General features: G+C 36.7%; 1 protein-coding gene and 1 non-coding gene across 2 annotated transcripts in view; one reads left to right on the forward strand and one right to left on the reverse strand.

The window, feature by feature from the left end:
- Positions 1-19,875, forward strand: part of DPP10 (dipeptidyl peptidase like 10) — a 1,635,137-nt gene that overhangs the window by 715,625 nt on the left and 899,637 nt on the right. The window lies entirely within an intron of this gene.
- On the reverse strand, positions 12,282-12,358 carry LOC112443675 (small nucleolar RNA SNORD121A). Its single transcript, XR_003032085.1, has one exon. It is a non-coding gene; the product is annotated as a small nucleolar RNA SNORD121A (small nucleolar RNA).

Raw genomic sequence — 19,875 nt, forward strand, 5'->3', positions numbered from 1 at the left:
GTTTTAAAATGTATCATGCGTGCTAAGTCACTTGAGTCTTGTCCAACTCTGTGCGACCCTGTGGATTTTAGCCTGTGAGGCTCCTCCGTCCATGGAATTTCTAGGCAAGAATACTGGAGTTGGTTGTCATGCCCTCCTTCAGGGGATCTTCCTTACCGAGGGATTGAATCCGTGTCTCTTTTGTCTCCCACATTGGCAGGAAGGTTGTTTACCATTAACATCAGGTGGGAAGCCCTTTAAAATGTAAATCTCCTAGCAGATCCCAGCTGAGCCCCAGTCGTTTGCTACTAGGGATTCATTCATATCTCTACTGTCAATCATCCGCTGATTGTCATTTAAAGTAAATGACATTTAAAGTAAATTAAAATCATTTAAATTAAACAATTAATTGTTATTTAATCATTTAAAGATGATAACAAAAAAGGGAAGGACGAGAGGAAAGAAGGAAAGAAGTTAGGAAGAGAGGGAAAGATGGGGAAGAGAGAGAAAGGAGAGAGAGAAGGAGGAAAGGGAGGGAGGCAAAGAAAAATAATCCACCACCCAAATAAGAAAAGGATTCTGCGGTGCTCTGTTAAGTCATACAAGCTTTTCCCTTATCTTGTTTTCTAAGTTCTCACAAACTATTTGATAAATACTGCAGTTATAATATTTATTGTTTGCCTATATAATATCCATTCTCTTTTTTCTAATAAATGTGCCTTAATTTCCTAATGGATCTATGCTCCCTCACTTCCAGGAAAAGTGGTTTGGGAGAGCTCTGTCTAGCATGGACTTTAGTAGAGTATGTGAGATTCTGGCCTGAACAATCAAAGCACTCTAGTCCCATGACCACTGTTTCAGATATGGGTATTTGACCCATACAGGGCCACAGAACTAACCTCAGAAGTTTTATGAAAAATACCAGAAAATAAATTATATTTCAACATAATTTGGGAAGAAAGCTTGGCTGCTAGACGCTCCAGGAGGAAAAAGAAGCCAAGGTTAAAAAAAAAAAAAAGAATCAGGAGATGGAAAGACCTTCTTGATAACTTGGAAGTATAGGGCACACCACCATGCTGCAAGTCAGTTATACTGTGAACTTTTCAGTTACTGACACTTTTTGTTTAAGCCACGTTCAGGTGGGCTTCTTTTATTTGTCACAGAAAGAGACATGATGAATAACATCTATTTTCTAAAAGTAGATAATCAAATTTTACCAGAGTTTCCAAAATCAATTGTTTCTAATTAAAAGCATAAGAATCATGTGTGCATTTATTTTTTAATTCTTACCCTTAATGTAATTTATTAATTGTATAATTATTTTATTTAGCAGCTCTTTCCTCTAATGTTATAAGCTACATGAGAGCAAGAAACACAGTATAAGGCAACCTATTTGTCTGGTACAACACCAGGCATTCAATTTCTAGTACCGTACAGTAAATACTAAGATAGATAAATGAGACATATAGGTAGAGATAGATGATAGACGTTATTAAATGTATATTCTGTCAACTCCCCCATCCTCTGCAGTTTAGCATTTGGTGACATATGCTTTGGGAACTCATTCACAACACTTTCTATTATTCTAACAGCTTTCCCTTTCCGATCACATGCTCTCTGAAAATCTATTTCTCCCTTCTGACTTCATCCTTGTACTAGCTAAAAAATGTTCCTCTTATGCTAGTAATAAGCTTATTCAGAGAGATGCCACTCACATTCTTTAAACCTAGAAAATGTTCCTGGTAATATAGAGATGGTGCTCATCCCATGTGGAAGAATAGATATAGTATTTAAACAACCATACATTTTTATCATACCTTTGAGGGTCCATGCTTTCTGCTGCATCTCAAGATGAATTAGAAATTCCTTGTGATGCCTTGGCTGGGACCAGGTGGTGCTAGTGGTAAAGAATCTGCCTGCCAATTCAGAGACGAAAGAGAGGTGGGTTCAATCCCTAGGTCAAGAAGATCCCCTGGAGTAGGAAATGGCAACCCACTCCAGTATTCTTGCCTGGAAAATCCCATGGACAGAGGAACCTGGCAGTCTACAGTCCAGGATATTACAGAGTTAGACATGATTGAGTACACATGCTTTTTTGTGATGCCTTACTCCATTTCAAACAATCAGAATCTTTTTGGTTATGTTGGAGACCTTTTTAAGACTCTTAAATTTTCATTTGTCTCCTCCCTAGCCATTATAGATACAAGACTATGAATTAACTTCAACTAACAATATTGTCAAAGGCCAACAAACATTATCCAACCTCATAAAAATAACAGAAGCACAAACACAGAGACTTCCCTTCTATTTAAGTACTTATTTAAGAAGTATCTAACCTTTGCAAGAACTTCTGGAAAAGCTTTTATGTTTTATCTATTTGCATTGAAAATTCATAAATAAACGTAGATGAAAATGGTTCGTTTACTTCTCAATTGTGCCCAAATTAGCCAAATGTCTTTTGAAGCTGATGACTTCCAGTTGTTTTGTGCAAATGGACAAGTGACTTCCACTTTATGGGGCTGGGGAGAGCATTATAGTGGTAGCTAATAATGCAGTTTAGGCAACAATTTACACAAATAACACATTGATTAACTTCTATGTAAGAGCTAAGCCATTTTCAATTTGTAACCATAGACTTACACTGATTTCAAACTTGAGAAATTTAAAAATGGATGCTAATTACATAAAACACACAGTGTCCATAAAGAAAAAGAAAGCAATAATGATGATGATAGTAATGATGATAGCTAGATAGCACTTACATAATTGATTTTTAGATTTACAAGGGACCCTTGTAAATGTTTTATACAAATTAATCCATTTAATATTCTCAAATATCATTTGAGACAGGTAGTATGATTATCCTAGATGAGAACTGAGAACAACATTATGCAGATTAGGTGGGAAATATTAACTGCCAAGGGTCTCAGACGAGACTGAATACAGCATGTTGGAGAACCCAAAAGAAGATCAGATGTTCATAATTAACTTTAACATAATATTTTATAATTTGTTTTCATTTTCTTTCTAGTACAGAGTTGTTATTAAGTATATAAAATTTCCAAGCAAGAGAATATTTGTTATTGTTATTGGTTTATTTTTGACTGTTCCTTTTTAACTTTACTTTCGAAATGTTTTGTTCAGGGAATGTGACCTTCCATTACATAATTTGTTCTGATTGTATTTGTGAAAATTTTAAATATTCTTTCCTGTGTATTTGGAGAAAAAATGTATTAAGAGTGCAGCATTCTCTCTCTCTGTGTACATATACAGTATATGTATACTACATATGCATATATATTAAATAAAATTGTTCATTTGAATTTTACAGTTCCTCTTTATTTTGAGTCTAGTATCATCATCAAAATTGTTTGGAATGAAGTATCTTAAAGGTTCTAACACTTAGGGATCAGTACATTTCTCCTTGTATTTCTATCAGCTTAGTTTTATATGTGTAGCTTGATAATATATTTCAGGCATAGAAGGTTTCATGACTTTATTTAAACCAATAAGGTGTATTTTTAGCTTGTCCCATTCATCACTCTGTTTTCTGCTATTATAATTAGCTCCACAGTGTTGGTGCAATGTGTGACTTTTGTTATTAAAATTTGCCCTATATATTGATATATTTTCTGTTATTATCACACTTTATGTTATCATAGTTTTCACTCACTCATATATGGAATATAGCTAGATTTAGGATTGTGGTTAACTTGGTTTCTTTCTTTTGTCATTTATTTATTTATTTATTTATTTTATTATTTCTTGACTGCCTGCCTGCCTGATGCTGAAGATTTTGTTTATAATGAGGAAATAAAACTTGTGTTTATTGTACTTACTTAGCATTCCTTAGGTTGGAGTCCCCAGAAAGGAGAGCCAGAGGCAGGGAGCAGAGTAAAGTCAAGTGGAGAGAAAAAGGGAGAGTCAATAGAGAATATTTATGGAGCTGATGGTTGACCTTCAGAACCACCCTTCCAGAAAATGGTGTGAATCAGAACAGTATGGTCTCGGGAGAACAGGGTGGGAATTTATCCACTCACTCCTATTGCTCACTACTCAAAATTCTGGCTGATGGGATGTTAATTCTTCCTTGCCCTGTATTCTGGCTGCACATGGATGGGAACTGAGCAAAAATCCTTAGCTACCTGCACTTATCTGTGAAAGACGAAATGCTGGGAACAGGAGGCATGAATGAGGCATGAGGCAAGGGTGTTGACATGCAAAGCAGACACACCTGAAGAGGTTGTTCCGTGTCTACTCAGAGGCAGTCTTCGCAGAGGTGGCTGGGAGAAGAGCAGGTGAATCTGAGAAGGTGAATGAATGGTGCATACGAGGTTTTTAGTATGGTCTTCAGCCTAATATCTGTTTGTTTTTTAAAATCTCATTTTAATTCATCAAATTGTCTTTTCTCATTTTTTTCTAGTTTTTATTTAATTTTATTTTAAAGATTTTATTAAAGTATAGTTGATTTACAATATTGTTAGTTTTAGGTACACAATAAAGTGAATCATTTATATGTATACATATATCCATTCTTTTTTAGATTCTTCTCCCATATAGGTAATTACAACGTATTGAGTTCTCTGTGCTCTACAGTAGGTCCTTACTAGTTATTTTATATATAGTAGTGAGCATATGTCAATCCTGATCTCCCAATTTATCCGTCCCCTCTTCCTCCCTGGTAACCATAAGTTTGTTTTCTACATCTATTATTTTATTTATTTATGTTTTGTAAATTAGTTCATATGTACCATTTTTTTAAGATTCACAAATAAGCAATATCATACTATATTTATCTTTCTCTGTCTGACTTATCACTCAGTATGATTATCTTTAGGTCCATCCATGTTACTGCAAAGCATTATATATCATATGCTTAATAGTTACAACTATTTAATAGTTATAACCATTTAATATACACATTCATAGAATAATGTTTAGTATCTATTTAGAAAATGAACATAACATAGTTTCACTTTCCTATGTGCTCCATCTCCACCAGTTATCCTGTGTTGACATTTTCAAGGTTTAATTGAGTATTAATAAAATTTTTGCAATATTTCTGCATTATCTCATGATAACCATTACATATTTGTTTTCTGCATTAATGGGGAAAAATCTATTTTTGAGTTCACTGTTTTCTTTTATAGCTATATCCACTTCTCAATTCAACCCATCAAGTGAGTTTTCTATTTATTTTATTTCAACTGGAAATTAAAACCTTAAAGTAAACTCTTTTAAATGGCAACTGCCTTGCATAAACTGAGAAGAGTTGAGACAGGAGAGGTCCATCTACTCTAATAATTATGGTGATGAATGGCTAGGTGACCTCTCCTGTGCTTAGCATCCATTGACTCTGATTATGGGGGTCCCCTAGAGTGCTACCATATTAGCACAGGATTGATACAGAAGTCTGGAGCTCTGTTTTCTTATGTTTGTTTTATTATCTTCATAGTTCTTTCTAATCTCCTTTCTAAATTCCAGGGATTCCACAAAATATCTGGTTTGCTAACAGCATTCTTCAGTTTTTGGTGCTCATTTGAAGATGTGCACACACATGCTCACATGTGTGTGTGTTTGTGTTCGTAGTCTTTTTTCCCAGTGGCACCCTCTCCCTATCTCACCTCTTTCTCTCCTCCATTCTGCTTTTGCTCTCAGAATTTTTCTCATTATATAGAATTTGGAATAATAGAGTAGAACTGTATACTCAGTATATTCTGGCTCAATCTCCAGTACATTTTCTAATTAACTATATGCTTTTATTTTGTTACTCTTAGTTTTCATTAAAACATATTTTTTTTAAATGCAAGCTGGATAATTGGGTTAGTATATCTGAGTGTATTTAGTAGATGAAGGTGTGTTAGTTGCTCTATCGTGTCCGACTCTTTGAGACGCCATGAACTGTAGCCTCTGTCCATGGAATTCTCCAGGCAAGCATACTGGAGTGGGTGGTGGTAGTAGTAGTAAATAAAAGTTACTAAGTCATGTCTGACTCTTATGACCCCATGTAGCCTGCCAGGCTCCTCTGTCTATGGGATTCTCCAGGCAAGAATGCTGGAGTGGGTAGCCATTCCCTTCTCTAGGGGATCTTCAACCGAGGATCAAACCCAGGTCTCCCACATTGCAGGCAAATTCTTTACCATCTGAGCCACTAGGCCAGCAGGATTTAGTGGATAATCTTTTTCATTTTCAACTGGTAAAGAATCCCCCTGTAATGTGGGAGACCTGGGTTTGAACCCTGGGTTGGGAAGATCCCCTAGAGAAGGGAAAGGCTACCCCCTCCAGTATTCTTGCCAGGAGAATTCCATGGACTGACTATACAGTCCGTATGGGGTTGCAAAGAATCGGACATGACTGAGTGACTTTCACTTTCACTTTTTAAATTTTAAACTATGTTAACCTTAGCATTTGCCCAGATACTGCCTGCCATCCTCCATTCTGCTCAGTTCCTGAATCAAAGTAATGCTTAAGTGATACATTAATAAACAGCAAAGTATTTGAACTTACCATCTTTTTAAATTATATGACTTGATAAATTGCATGTTACTGCTTAAGATAAACATTAAAAACATTTAACATTGTAGGTTAAAACTGTATTAGTCTAATCTAGAAGCCACATCACAAGTGAATATGTATTAATTTATAAATATAAATGTCTAACTCTGTCAATCATCTTACAGATTATACAGTTAGGATTGAATACCAGTTGTAATTTTTGTCACACACAAGGCTTCATGTGTACATACTTTATGTACTTACATATGTACACATTTATATCTCTACATTATTTCTTTACTAAGGGTAATTCAAGGATATTCAAAATATGAGAGAAATACAAATAAAAATATGAAAGGAACTAATATGATTATTTGCACAATGTAAATATAGAAATAGAGCATGCTTTAGGGATCTTAAGGGATCTTGGGATCCATTACTTCCACAGTTGTTCTAAAATTATAGTGTCTCTCAAATTTTGAAAGCTAGAAGTTACCTTCAACCTAAAGCAAATTATAACGGCAAAATGTTACAATAACATATGGCACTAAGAATGGATTCTAAATGGCCACCTGTTCCTAATATCTATAATTGCAACAGATAATTTTTGGGAACCTGCTGCTCAGCACTGTGTTAGCCACTAAGAGTTTGAAGATGATTAAAAGGACAAAATAACAACCAAGCACAATTCTTATTGTTGCCTTTCTCAAAAATGTTATCAAATTGAGGAGTAATAGTAGTAGTTTTGTTATTTTGTTAAACATCAGACTTCCAAATCTAAGTAAAATAAGAAACTGTCAGGGAATTCCTTGGTGGCCCAGAGGTTAGGATTCTGAGCTCTCACTCCTGAGGTCCTAGGGTGCAGTCCCTGGTGGCCAAGACGGTAAAGAATCTGCCTGCAATTCAGGAGACCTGGGTTCAGTCCCTGTGTTTGGGAAGATCCCCTGAGGAAGAGAATGGCAACCCACTCCAGTATTCTTGCCTGGAGAATTTCACGGACAGGAGCGCCTAGCGTTACAGTTCATGGGGTTGCAAAGAGTGGGACAAGACTGAGTGACCAACACACACACACACACACACACACACGGAACTAAGACCCTGCAAATAATGCATCATGGCCAAAAAAAATAAAAAAAGATTCCAACCAGGTCCAGGAATCTTAGGGATCTGTGAAAGTCATAAAGAGTATCCTCCAAACTATTCAGTCATTTCCTTATAAAAATCAGTGTTTTACTTTTAATGTCTTTGATGAGATCACAAAGACTAAAGGATCCGTACTTCCTTGCTTTTGTTGGAAGTGAATGAACTCAATCTTTACCCAGGTTAGCACAGAAATAAGGTGGTAAATGAAACTGATAAGGTTTGATGACACAGATCCAGATTCTAATTCTTGTGTCTTATCACACCCTGGTGAATTTAGGCAAATTACCTCCTTGAAAAGGAGTACATCAAGGCTGTATATTGTCACCCTGCTTATTTAACTTATATGCAGAGTACATCATGAGAAACGCTGGGCTGGAAGAAGCACAAGCTGGAATCAAGATAGCTGGGAGAAATATCAATAACCTCAGATATGCAGATGACACCACCCTTATGGCAGAAAGTGAAGAGGAACTCAAAAGCCTCTCGGTGAAAGTGAAAGATGATAGTGAAAAAGTTGGCTTAAAGCTCAACGTTCAGAAAACGAAGATCATGGCATCTGGTCCCATCACTTCATGGGAAATAGATGGGGAAACAGTGGAAACAGTGGCTGACTTTACTTTTGGGGGCTCCAAAGTCACTGCAGATGGTGATTGCAGCCATGAAATTAAAAGACACTTACTCCTTGGAAGGAAAGTTATGACCAACCTAGATAGCATATTCAAAAGCAGAGACATTACTTTGCCAACAAAGGTCCATCTAGTCAAGGCTATGGTTTTTCCAGTGGTCATGTATGGATGTGAGAGTTGGACTGTGAAGAAAGCTGAGTGCCGAAGAATTGATGTATAGTGCTCAAATTTAAATAAAACAGGATTGAACTTAATACCCTGGTAAATAGATATGTATCATCATAATCTATTAATATGTGTAAGCTCTAAAATAAACAAATACAATGAAACCCCACAGGCTCATATAAGTATAATAAGAAATATATTATGTGGTGATAAGTGATCATACATCATGCAAACGTGGCATTGCATGTATCTTTGTGTTTAGGAATATGCTTGCCAGCTATGCCACACTAGTCATCACTTCTTAACATATTCTGGTCTTAAATAGCACACAGATAAAACTAAAAAGAATTAGCCCTATCTTTGATCAATGTTCAGAACAAATATATGGCAGAGAATTATTATACAGCACACTTTTTCCAGAGGGCAATAGATTATTCACTACCATGTCAAATCATATAATTCAGCCTATTTAGATATGATAGATTACAGTAAAAAAGCATTATTTTAATAATGAGTGTAAAATAGTGTTAACTCTAATCAATCAGACATTTGTTAGCATGCTAACAACCTGATTACTGTAGTATCGGCTACCAAACAGGTAAGAGTATATGCTTATAAAAAGATAACAACATTGATTACAGTATATGGGTTCACTTATTCTAGGAACAATAAGTATAAAGATAAGTGTAGAAATAATAATTTGTTAATTAAATGTGTTTTAAAATCACAGTTGCTGACACTGGCTGCTTCTTTTCACCTCTCTGAATTTTAAATAAAAAGTGCCTTAAATAACTTAGAATTTTCTGCAATTCATTTATCAGTGCACTTAGCCTTCACCTAATAAAAATGCATTATTTGGCTTCAGCATGAAATTTCCCAGATAGTCCAAGGCAAATCTGCCAAATCTATGCCAATACTTTTCTAAGTATTTTGCAAATTAATCTTTAGAAAGGATGAAAGTTTACTTTCTTAACTTTGCAATTAAATGAATATTTTCTCTTCATAAACAGAACTTAATGAACCAATGTTTATGTAATTGTCTGTTTGCCAATTAAACACTTATCCTAGAACTCATAACTACCCTTCTTCGTCAAGGAGTCAGCAATAGAAAATTCTTTCTTTTCTGTCTTTTTTTTTCAGTAACCTTTCTTCTGCCAACTTTTCCCTTATTCTTCCTCCTAACTGTTTTTGCTCATCCTCTTTGCTTTTTACTCCTTGCTTTTTCCATTTCTCCACCCTGCTCCACTTCCAGTGGAGCAGGAAGTGAGGGCATAGTGATATCTCATAAACAGCTAAGTGGGGAACAGCAGGTGAAGGTGTAGATCAGGCAGGAGAGGGAAGCCATGATCATAAAGCTTGATCGCCTTGGTTTAAAACATTTAGAAGGTGAGATGGAGGAATTTTCCTGGCCCAGAATCTGGGAACTAAAAAAAAAAATTTCCATTAGATTTTTCTCAAATGAAGAGAAGATTACATGTTCAGATGGTTCAATGTCATTGGCAGTGATGCTGAGGAAAAGCCAGAGAGCGAAGAGCTAAAAAAAAATAGGGGCAAACTGTCTAGTTGTGCACAGGAGGGAAGTTGAGCCCAAAGTTGAGATAATGAGAGTGAATTTGAAAGAGACAGAGACTATCGAAGGAATACAACATTAAAAGAATCCCTGGAGGAGTCAGCAATCAGTTGCAGAAAGGACAGAAGTGAGTCACAGATTAGCAATGGAATGAATGCACATTTATGCGTTCTTTCCTAGCTCCTTTCCTGAAAAGCACATATATCACCGGATGGTTATCTGAACAAGAGCCCCGCTGAAGAGGGTGACAATCAGCCTAAGCCAAGCAGACAAGTAACTCTGCTACAGGGAACAGCCCTAGAAACAGGTTTTACGATTTAGCATAGATATGTCTTTTTTCTTAAAAGAAACAATCTCAGCTTATATTTTATTCATAGAAGCCATTCTTTACTCTATTGCCTTGAGTGATTTTGGCGGTGAGTAGATGTGAGAGTAGTAGCTTTAAATTCACCCGTGCCCTTGAAACAGCAGTGTGCAGTACATTCAGCATTGTTACCCTGTCGCTCTTCTGCCTGCTTTGTGGGCCTGTTATGAAACTCCTCTTTTCAGAAAATTGTATTCTGGTGCTATTATTGAATTAACATTTTACTTAAATGTACACACACACACACATATCTCTGAGAGACCATGTAAATAATCAAAGGACAGCAAAAAGGCATACTCTCTAGGAAAAAATTTTAAAATGTCTAAAATGCCCTGCTTACCTTAGTTTCAAGGGAGATGCAAGGACCTATTAATGAGGTTTACCAGGTGACTCAGTGGTAGAGAATCCGCCTGCCACTGCAGGAGATGCATATTCAGTCCCTGGGCTGGGAAGATCCCTGGAGGAGGAATGGCAACCCATTCCAATAGTCTTGCCTGGAAAATCCCATGGACAGAGGAGCCAAAAGGGCTACAGTCCATGGGGTATCAAAAGAGTCAGGCACAACCTACCGACTAAACAACAACCACCTTAGTTTCAAGGGAGATGCAGGGACTTATTAATGAGTGGACATATTATATACTAAATAGAAAGTCAAAGTATATATTTTCTTTCAGATAGAAACAGAAAGCATGATATTCCTGATTCTGCTTCCCACATTAAAGAATAATTATTTTCTGTATAAAACATAATGTTTATTTGTACACTGAATTTTAAAAGTTGTGATACATTTCTAAAAAAAAATTATGTGAGCTGTGCATCCTAACGTTAGCTGCACCTTGGAATCCTCTGGAGAATGTAAAAATACTGAAAACAGAACTCCACCCTGAGAAATTCTGATTTGTAAAATTCTCCCTAGTCAATCTCATACATAGCCAAGGTGGAAATCACTATATTAGGGCCTGCCTGTGGTTTAAAAAGTAATTTCTCTCCTACCAACATAACAATAAAATAGGATGTTGGAGGAAAGTTCCTTCTGAACTTTGTATGTGAAATCAATCTCATTCAATTTACAATTCTGTCACTGGATGATCCTGGTAATGAGTTGACCTGAGTCATCCCTTCATTGAAAGAACACAGTGCAGAAAGAGGAACAAGAACACTGGAATCAGGGATTTCCATGGGTGTTGGCCCAGCCATTTGTGGAGCTGCTGAGATGCTTTGAAAATGACTAAATCTCTGTTAATGTCAGTTTCCCCACCAATAAAGTAGAAGTGATTAAAATATATACTTAACAGCCCAGAAGCTGTTTATATTTTTTCACATATTTACCTTTTTATTTTTTGATGAGAACTCTCTAAGCAAATTTGAATTATACAATACAATACAATGTTATCAGCCCTTCATGGGTGACTAAATCAACCCTGAATATTCATTGGAAGGACTGATGCTGAAGGTGAAGCTCCAATACTTTGGCTACCTGATATGAAGAGCTGACTTGTTAGAAAAGACCCTGATGCTGGGAAAGACTGATGGCAGGAGGAAAAGAGGGCAGCAGAGGATAAGATGGCTGGAAGGCATCACTGATTCAATGGACATGAACTTGGACAAACTCCAGGAGATGATGAGGGATAGGGAGGCCTAGAATACTGCAGTTCATGGGATTGCAAAGAGTTGCACCCAACTTGGCAACTGAACAACAACGTTATTAACTCTAGTGACCATGTTATACATTAAATCCTAAGATCTTACTGATCTTATACCTAAAATTTATACTCCTCCTTATTTCATCCACCTTCTGCCCCTGGCAACCATTTTCTAACCTCTGTTTCTATGAGTTTGGTATTTTTTTTACAAAAAATTTCCACATATAAGTGATACTATTCACTACTTGTCATTCTCTCTCTGACTTATTTCACTTAGCATAATAGCCTCAAGTTTCACCCAACATTTTCTTGTTTTGAATTCCACACAGAATTGTCAGGTATGTACTTGGAAATTATGACATCATTGTTAAGTTTCACCCAACTCTTTGCAATTGGCAGGAGTATCTTCTTTTTCATGGTGCAACAATATTCCATCACATATGTGTACCACATGTTTATTCATTTATCTGTGATGGACACTTAGATTGTTTCTATATCTTGGGTACTGTGAATAATGCGGCTATGAGCATGGGAGTACAGATACGAGAAGCTGTTTAAATTAAATGAAATAATATGTATAAAACTTGTCACATTGGAAATAATCAGCATGCAATTCCCTTTTCCTTTACTACTGAATTGTAACCTTTCATATGCTCTGGTGCTACTTTAGGATAAAATAGGCAAAATCAAGTGAAGGTGATCAAAATCAAGTCTATCTATTTATTGCCTTGTCAACAACTCTGTGGAGACTGGTACGAGGTACTTTTAAGTTTTAAGGAAGAGAAATGATTTTTTTAAATAAAACACACACAAAGCAGATATTTTTCTCTTAATATATACTGTTTAACTTAAAATAGTTGGTTATGAGAACTACGAGGTTATTACAAAGACAATGCTGCTGATGCTAAAAATAAACTCATATGCATACATGTGAAATTGTTTCTCGGAATTTAGGGCACATACGGAAGGATGACAATATAATGCAATTACAGAGTCCTGGAGATGTGGACCTAAGACAACAAGCTAGTTTCCTAACTCCCTGGTTTACCTTTCAGTGGGCTTTGCAGGTGGTGTTAGTGGTGAAGAACCCGCCTACCAATGCAGGAGACCTAAGAGACATGGGTTTGATCATTAGGTTGGGAAGACACCCTGGAGAAGGGCATGGCACCCCACTCCAGTACTCTTGCCTGGAAAATCCCATGGACGGAGGAGCCTGGTAGCCTGCAGTCCATGGGGTCACCAAGAGTTGGACACGACTGAGCGACTTCACTTTCACTTCACTTTCATGCATTGGAGCAGGAAATGGCAACCCACTCCAGTGCTCTTGCCTGGAGAATCCCAGGGACGGAGAAGCCTGGTGGGCTGCCGTCTATGGGGTCGCACAGAGTAGGACACGACTGAAGTGACTTAGCAGCAGCAGCAGCAGCAGAAGTGACTTAGCACACACATACCTTTTAGTGGAAAATATATTTTGATCAAGTAATTACATAAATAACTGGAGCAAGTAAAACACACCAGATGCAGATGGGAAGGAAGCAAATGTGGACATGGCAGGTAATGGAGGTTATCCAGGTGAGAGAGACGACAGACCCTGGACCAGCATGGGCGATGGAAACAGAGAACAGATGGTTTGTATGAACTATTTGGAAGACAGAACCAACAGGATCTACATACAAGGAGTATTTACCTCTAAACTACTTTTGTTATTATTATTTTTTTTTAATTTTAGCTGCACTAAGTCTTTGTTGCGATGCACAAGCTTTCTCTAGGTGCGGCACACAGGCTCAGTTGTTTCACAGAATGTAGGACTCCTGACCAGAGGTCTAACCTGCATCCCCTGCATTAGAAGGCAAAGTCTTAGCCACCAGCAGAGTCCCTATTTATGTACTATTTTACAGTTAAAATCAATAGGATTTGAAAGAGAAGTTTATGGGCGATAACTATATACCAGACTTAAGCAGTCACATAAATGATGCTACTATTTGATAAAATTGGGTATATACTAAACAAATCTCTCATTTGGGATGAAAGATCATATTCCAAACACTTTGTGTTTGAAATTTGTTTGAAGTATCCAAGATGAGATGCCAGGTTAACAGTTGGGAGATGTCTCAGACCCATAAAGGAGAGATATGGGAAGCAGATAGACACCTATGGGTCATCGATTTTAGATGGTAAGGTAGCAAATGAAGTGATGAGTGCAGGGGATGATATTGAGATAAAGCACCTGGTGAAAAGAGTGCACACGTTGGTGTTAAGGGCTTCCTGTGATAACACTGACTGCCAGTCATGCTAGTGCTTTGTGTACAATAGCGTGCATGTGTGCTCAGTCGTGTCTGACTCTTTGTGACCCCATGGATGGTAGTCTGCTCACCAGGCTTCTCTGTCTATGGAATTTTCCAAGCAAGAATACTGGAGTGGGTTGCCATTTCCTCCTCCAGCAAATCTTCCCAACTCAAGTATCGAACTTGAGTCTCCTGAGTCTCCTGTATTGGCAGGCTGATTATTGTACATAAGAGGGAAAGGGGGAAGCCCCTTATGTACAATAGCAGAATTTAACTCATACATCCTCTTTCTTAGAACTTGTCTGCAAGTGAAACCAAAGCTGCTCTTCAAGAAATGTTGCATATTCAGTTGACCTTGAACAACATGGGTTTGAACTACACAAGTCCACTTATATTTGGATTTTTTTGACAGTAGATACCACAGTACTACACGATCCAAGGTTGGTTCAATCCAAGAATTTGAAAGTGTGAATACAGAAAAATCCTGGGTATAGAGGAACTGCACACATGGAGGGCCAACTATAAATTATACACAGACTTTGACTGCAGGGGTTTGGTGCCCCACATTATTCAAAAGTCCACTGACTTGGAAGTCTTCAAAAGACAACCAAATTTTCCAAATGGCCCTTAGATACAGGCATTGTATAGAATGACCAAGTAAAAATCTCAGACTGAGAATTATAAAGATTGGTTATTTCTATTTAGAATCCTGTCCAGAATCCCAAGATTCTTTTTTCTGTTGTTCAGTTGTTAAGTCATGTCTGACTCTCTGCAACCCTATGGACTGCAGCATGCCAGGCTTCCCTGTCCTTCACTATCTCCTAGAGTTTGCTCAAATTCTTCTCCATTGAGTCAGTGATGCTATTTAACCATCTCATCCTCTGCTGCCTCCTTCTCCTTTTGCTTTTAATCTTTCCCAATATCAGGGTCTTTTCCAATGTGTCAGCTCTTCACATCAGGTGGCCAAAGTATTGGAGCTTCAGCTTTAGCATCAGTTCTTCCAATGAATATTCAGGGTTAATTTCCTTTAGGAGTGACTGGTTTGATATTCTTGCAGTTCAAGGGACTCTCAAGAGTCTTCTCCAACAGCACAGATCAAAAGCATCAATTCTTTGGTGCTCAGCCTTCTTGATGGTCCAACTCTCACATTCATCCATGACTACTGGAAAAACCATAGCTTTGACTATATGGACCTTTGTCAACGAAGGATTGTCCCTGCTTTTTAATGTATTGTCTAGATTTGGCATAGTTTTTCTTCCAAGGAGCAAGTGTCTTTTAATTTCATGGCTGTAGTCACTGTCTACAATGATTTTGGAGCCCAAGAAAATAAAATTTGTCACTACTTCTACTTTTCCCCCTTCTATTTGCTGTGAAGTGATGGGACTGCATGTCTAGATCTTAGTTTTTTGAATGTTGGATTTTAAGCTAGATTTTCGCTCTCCTCTTTCACCCTCATCAAGAGGCTCTTTAGTTTCTCTTTGCTTTCTAACATTAAGGTGGTATCATCTGCATATCTGAATTTGTTGATACTTCTCTCGGCAATTTTGATCAAGCTTGTGATTCATCCAGCCCAGCATTTTGCATGATATATCTGCATAAAAGTTAAATAAACAGGCTGACAATATATAGCCTTGTCTTACTCCTGTCCCATTTTTGAACCAGTCAGTTGTTCTATGTCCAGTTCTATGTGTTGCTTCTTGACCTGCATACAAGTTTCTCAGGAGCCAGTAAGGTGGTCTAGTATTCCCATCTCTTTAAGAATTTTCCACAATTTGTTGTGATCCACACAAAGGCTTTCTTTTTAAGTCCCTGAAGAAATAGTTATCCATTGAGGGTTTGCTAAATAGTCTCTTTAAGAAAATTATTTTCATGGTCATCAGCTGTAGTCTGTGATCTAAAATTTAATTAGGAATTCTAAATCTCTCTTGAGTCTCTAATAATCAGTGACTATAAAGACATTTGCAGCTCACTAGTTCTGCCTATCTTACTACAGAGAAAGGAGTGAGAAAGCTCCAATGAAGGATTCTTCCTGTGTTAGGTAACTCCCTCCCTTCCATAATGTAGAGAAACATCTACTTTTTAGTTAACATTCTATTTCTATCCACCTTAGGTGGAATGGTTGAATTCTTACTATTTGCAAACAGTGAATAATTTAAAACTCTAACAAGTAAAATTTAGTCCACCTGTTCTTAAATGCAATCTCACCTTCCAGGGTCAGGTATGCTTTGATAATTTGGGTTCCTAACAGAGTGGAGGAAGCAATTAAGAGCTTTGCTTTTGTAAATCATGTTTTGTATTCAGAATCAAAAGACCCAGGTTCTCCTAGCCCGCCTAGTGCACAGGATGTACTGTGAACTGAATACAGTGGGAACAGAGAACTGTCTTCACTTCCCTAAATCCTCATCTTCCTTTATGAAAGTTTTGTCTTTTTTGTTGTTTCTGTTATTGGACTTTTGATTTTATTGTGGGCTATTTCAGGCATTCGAGTAAGAATAAAGTGATATAAAAAAAGCATTATAGTCAACATTAGGGGTCATTAAAGATTAAATTAGGAAACAATTGTTTCTGATTTTTTTAAGAAGCTGAACATGACAAAGAGTTGAAGTTCCTTTTTGTCCTCTTCACCTGTATCATTTCATGCCATTTCTCCTTCAATTTCACTATTCAAAGGTCAGTGCTCTTAAAAGAAAGGTTTTTGTTTGTTGGTAATGACTGAAGGTCTCCTGGACCCTTACCAGTTTCTGTACAGAGAGGAAATCAGAGAATGTACTAAATCTATAGAAACTGACCCTGTATATGTTAAAACCATAACAATTTTGATACATATTATACTCTACACGCTCAGTAGATAGTGAGGTATTCAAAAACTTACATATGCGGTTTGCAGTTTTTGTTACCTTTTTGAATAGTATTATACTGCATGTAAAATTTTACACTTGTTCTTTTTTTTACCGAAGTATAATTGTGTTACAATACCATGTTAGTTTCTGCTGTACAACAAAGTGAATCAACTGTATGCATATGTATATCCCCTCCCTCTTATACCTCCCCCCTTCCCTCCTCCACCCCACCCATCTAGGTCATCTCAGAGCACCAAACTGAACTCCCAGTGTACGCCTGGCTCTTAATATTTCATTTTTGAGTTTTATCTATGTTAGTAGCAGTAACTCTAATTAATATCAACTGGGGTTGGTACACACTACTCCAAAATATGACACCTTGGCATATTGAATATTTTAAGCTGAAGGAGTTTGAGAAAATAGCAGAGGCAGGAAGGTCACTCTGACTTCCCCTCCTTCCTCTGAAACCTTCTGATTCCTGGAGAAAAGGAGCATCTTTTTCTCCAAAGACAAGGTGTTGAGCAGAATCTGAACAAACTTTAAGGCTTTACTAAGTTTCCCCCCAGTTTATTCCACCTGCCTCATGTTCTTTGACCTATCATATTTCTCTGTGACTGTCAGCTCTTCACCAAGTATGCCATACTCACCATTTCTTTGACGCTTTGTTTCCTTGTGTAGGTTCCTATGTCACATGAAAACTATATTAAATAAATATGTAAGCTTTTCTTTTATTAGTCTGTCTTTATCAGTTTAATTTTCAGACCCAGCTAGGAAGTCTAAGATGGTCAAGGAAAACATTAGCTCCCCTACAGTAATATTCCATTTACAGTAATATTATAGTAATACTCTAAGGTATTATTCCATGTTCCCATAGATGAATGTGAGGTTGTTTATAGTTCTAGTATTATAAAAAAAATGAATCACTAAGCATTATTGTTCTGGTACATGCCTTCTTGTGTTTATATGTGAGAGTTTTACATATAAGATATTTATTGTTTGTTATATATTATAACATTGTTAACTTTATGTCATATTGCTAAACTGCCTTCTGAATTGGTCTTAAAAATATACACTCCCGGTAATAGTGGGAGGCCTCATTTCTTCATTTTTTGCTAACACCTAGTATTTTATTTTTTGTATGTTGGCTCAATTTTATCTCAGACTTCTGTGATTAAGTCCATGAAAAATCTTGGTACTGCCACCATTTTCATGGGTATCCTCTCCATAAACACTACCAGCTCCTTGATTCTTTTCAGATGAACAATTCTTAAACAGTTATAATACAGTGAGCCAAATACTTTGTATACTTATTAGCTGTTGTAATCTAATATATAACTATCCCTAATCAAAACAACAGGAGTAAAACTTTCCATCTGTTATATTCACCGTATATTAGCTAAATGGTGACAATTAGAATAAATGTAATTCTGATTTAATAATGAAAAGTAAGAGGATAACCCAGTCATCGATGAGACCACACCAGATTCACCATGAACTTCAAGTTGCTGTTGTTGTTTAGAGTAAGATACTCAAAATTACGTTCCTGCTTCAGTCACATACATGGTATCTTACCCCACTGGTAAACTAGGAAATCGGTCAAGGTACCAAATCCTTTTTTAGCTCCCTATATTCCCTATTTAAAATAAGTTTATTATGATTTTTGAATTAAAAAAATATATTAACAATTTTTCCAAGCACCTTAGTTAATCTTTCTAAAGGATTTTTCATATGTTGAGGCCTTAATAAAGTCACATTACCTTTCACCTTTTTAACCTAACTTGGGCTTCCATGGTGGCTCAGACTGCAAAAAATCTGCCAGCCATGCAGGAGATCTGGGTTCAATCCCTGAGTCAGGAAAATCCCCTGGAGAAAGGAATGGCTACCCACTCCAGTATCCTTGCCTGGAGAATTTCATGGGCAGAGCAGCCTGGAGGGTTACAGTCTATGGGGTAGCAGAGTTGAACATATCTGGGCAACTAACTCTTTCACTGTGTCATACTAGGGTCCCACAGTTTGGTGACCTGCCCAAACACACTGACCATGAAGAACAATCTAAATGATCAAGATTTTGTTGCCCCACTTATTTATTCTACATCTCACCTACTTCTCTATTATTTCAGGACTTTACTCCTTGATAACAAATCTGGGAAACTAATTAACCAGTACCAACAGTGGGTTAATGTCCTAGAAAATATTTACCCTAGAAAGTAGTTTTTAAGTCTCTCAAAATATTAGTCTATAAGCCTCAAACTAAGCTTATCAAATGTAGAAGGGGAACAAAAATAATATTAGACTCCAGCTTATTTTAACTCACTTAGGTACCCTTAAGAAAACTCCCATTTGATCATCCACCTGCCTCAATAAGGCCTGAGACAATCATACTCACCATTTAAATTCAAAGCCATAAGCATAGCATGCTAATGGAACCAAGGCAAATAAGTAGGTAGCAGTTTATTTTTAATGGCTATTAAATATTGTTAAATTGTAATGAAACGTTTAAGAAAATATATGTGATATTCAAATGAACACCAAATGATTTCATTTCACACTAGTCAATATTAAATTAACTCCATATTACATGAAAATGTTGTACTTCACTGAAATAAGCAATAAAAGAAAATTATGCTCTAACCCACAAACATGTTATGGTTGGAAATTTGTTATTAAAAAAGAATAGGGCTAATATTGTAGAACTATTTTAAAGTCATTTATTTTTTAAATAATTAAGGGAAAATAACCACACCGGTAGTTCCATTATGTGTTTT

This window comes from Bos taurus, chromosome 2, assembly GCF_002263795.3.
Source record: "Bos taurus isolate L1 Dominette 01449 registration number 42190680 breed Hereford chromosome 2, ARS-UCD2.0, whole genome shotgun sequence".
Taxonomy (NCBI): domain Eukaryota; kingdom Metazoa; phylum Chordata; class Mammalia; order Artiodactyla; family Bovidae; genus Bos; species Bos taurus.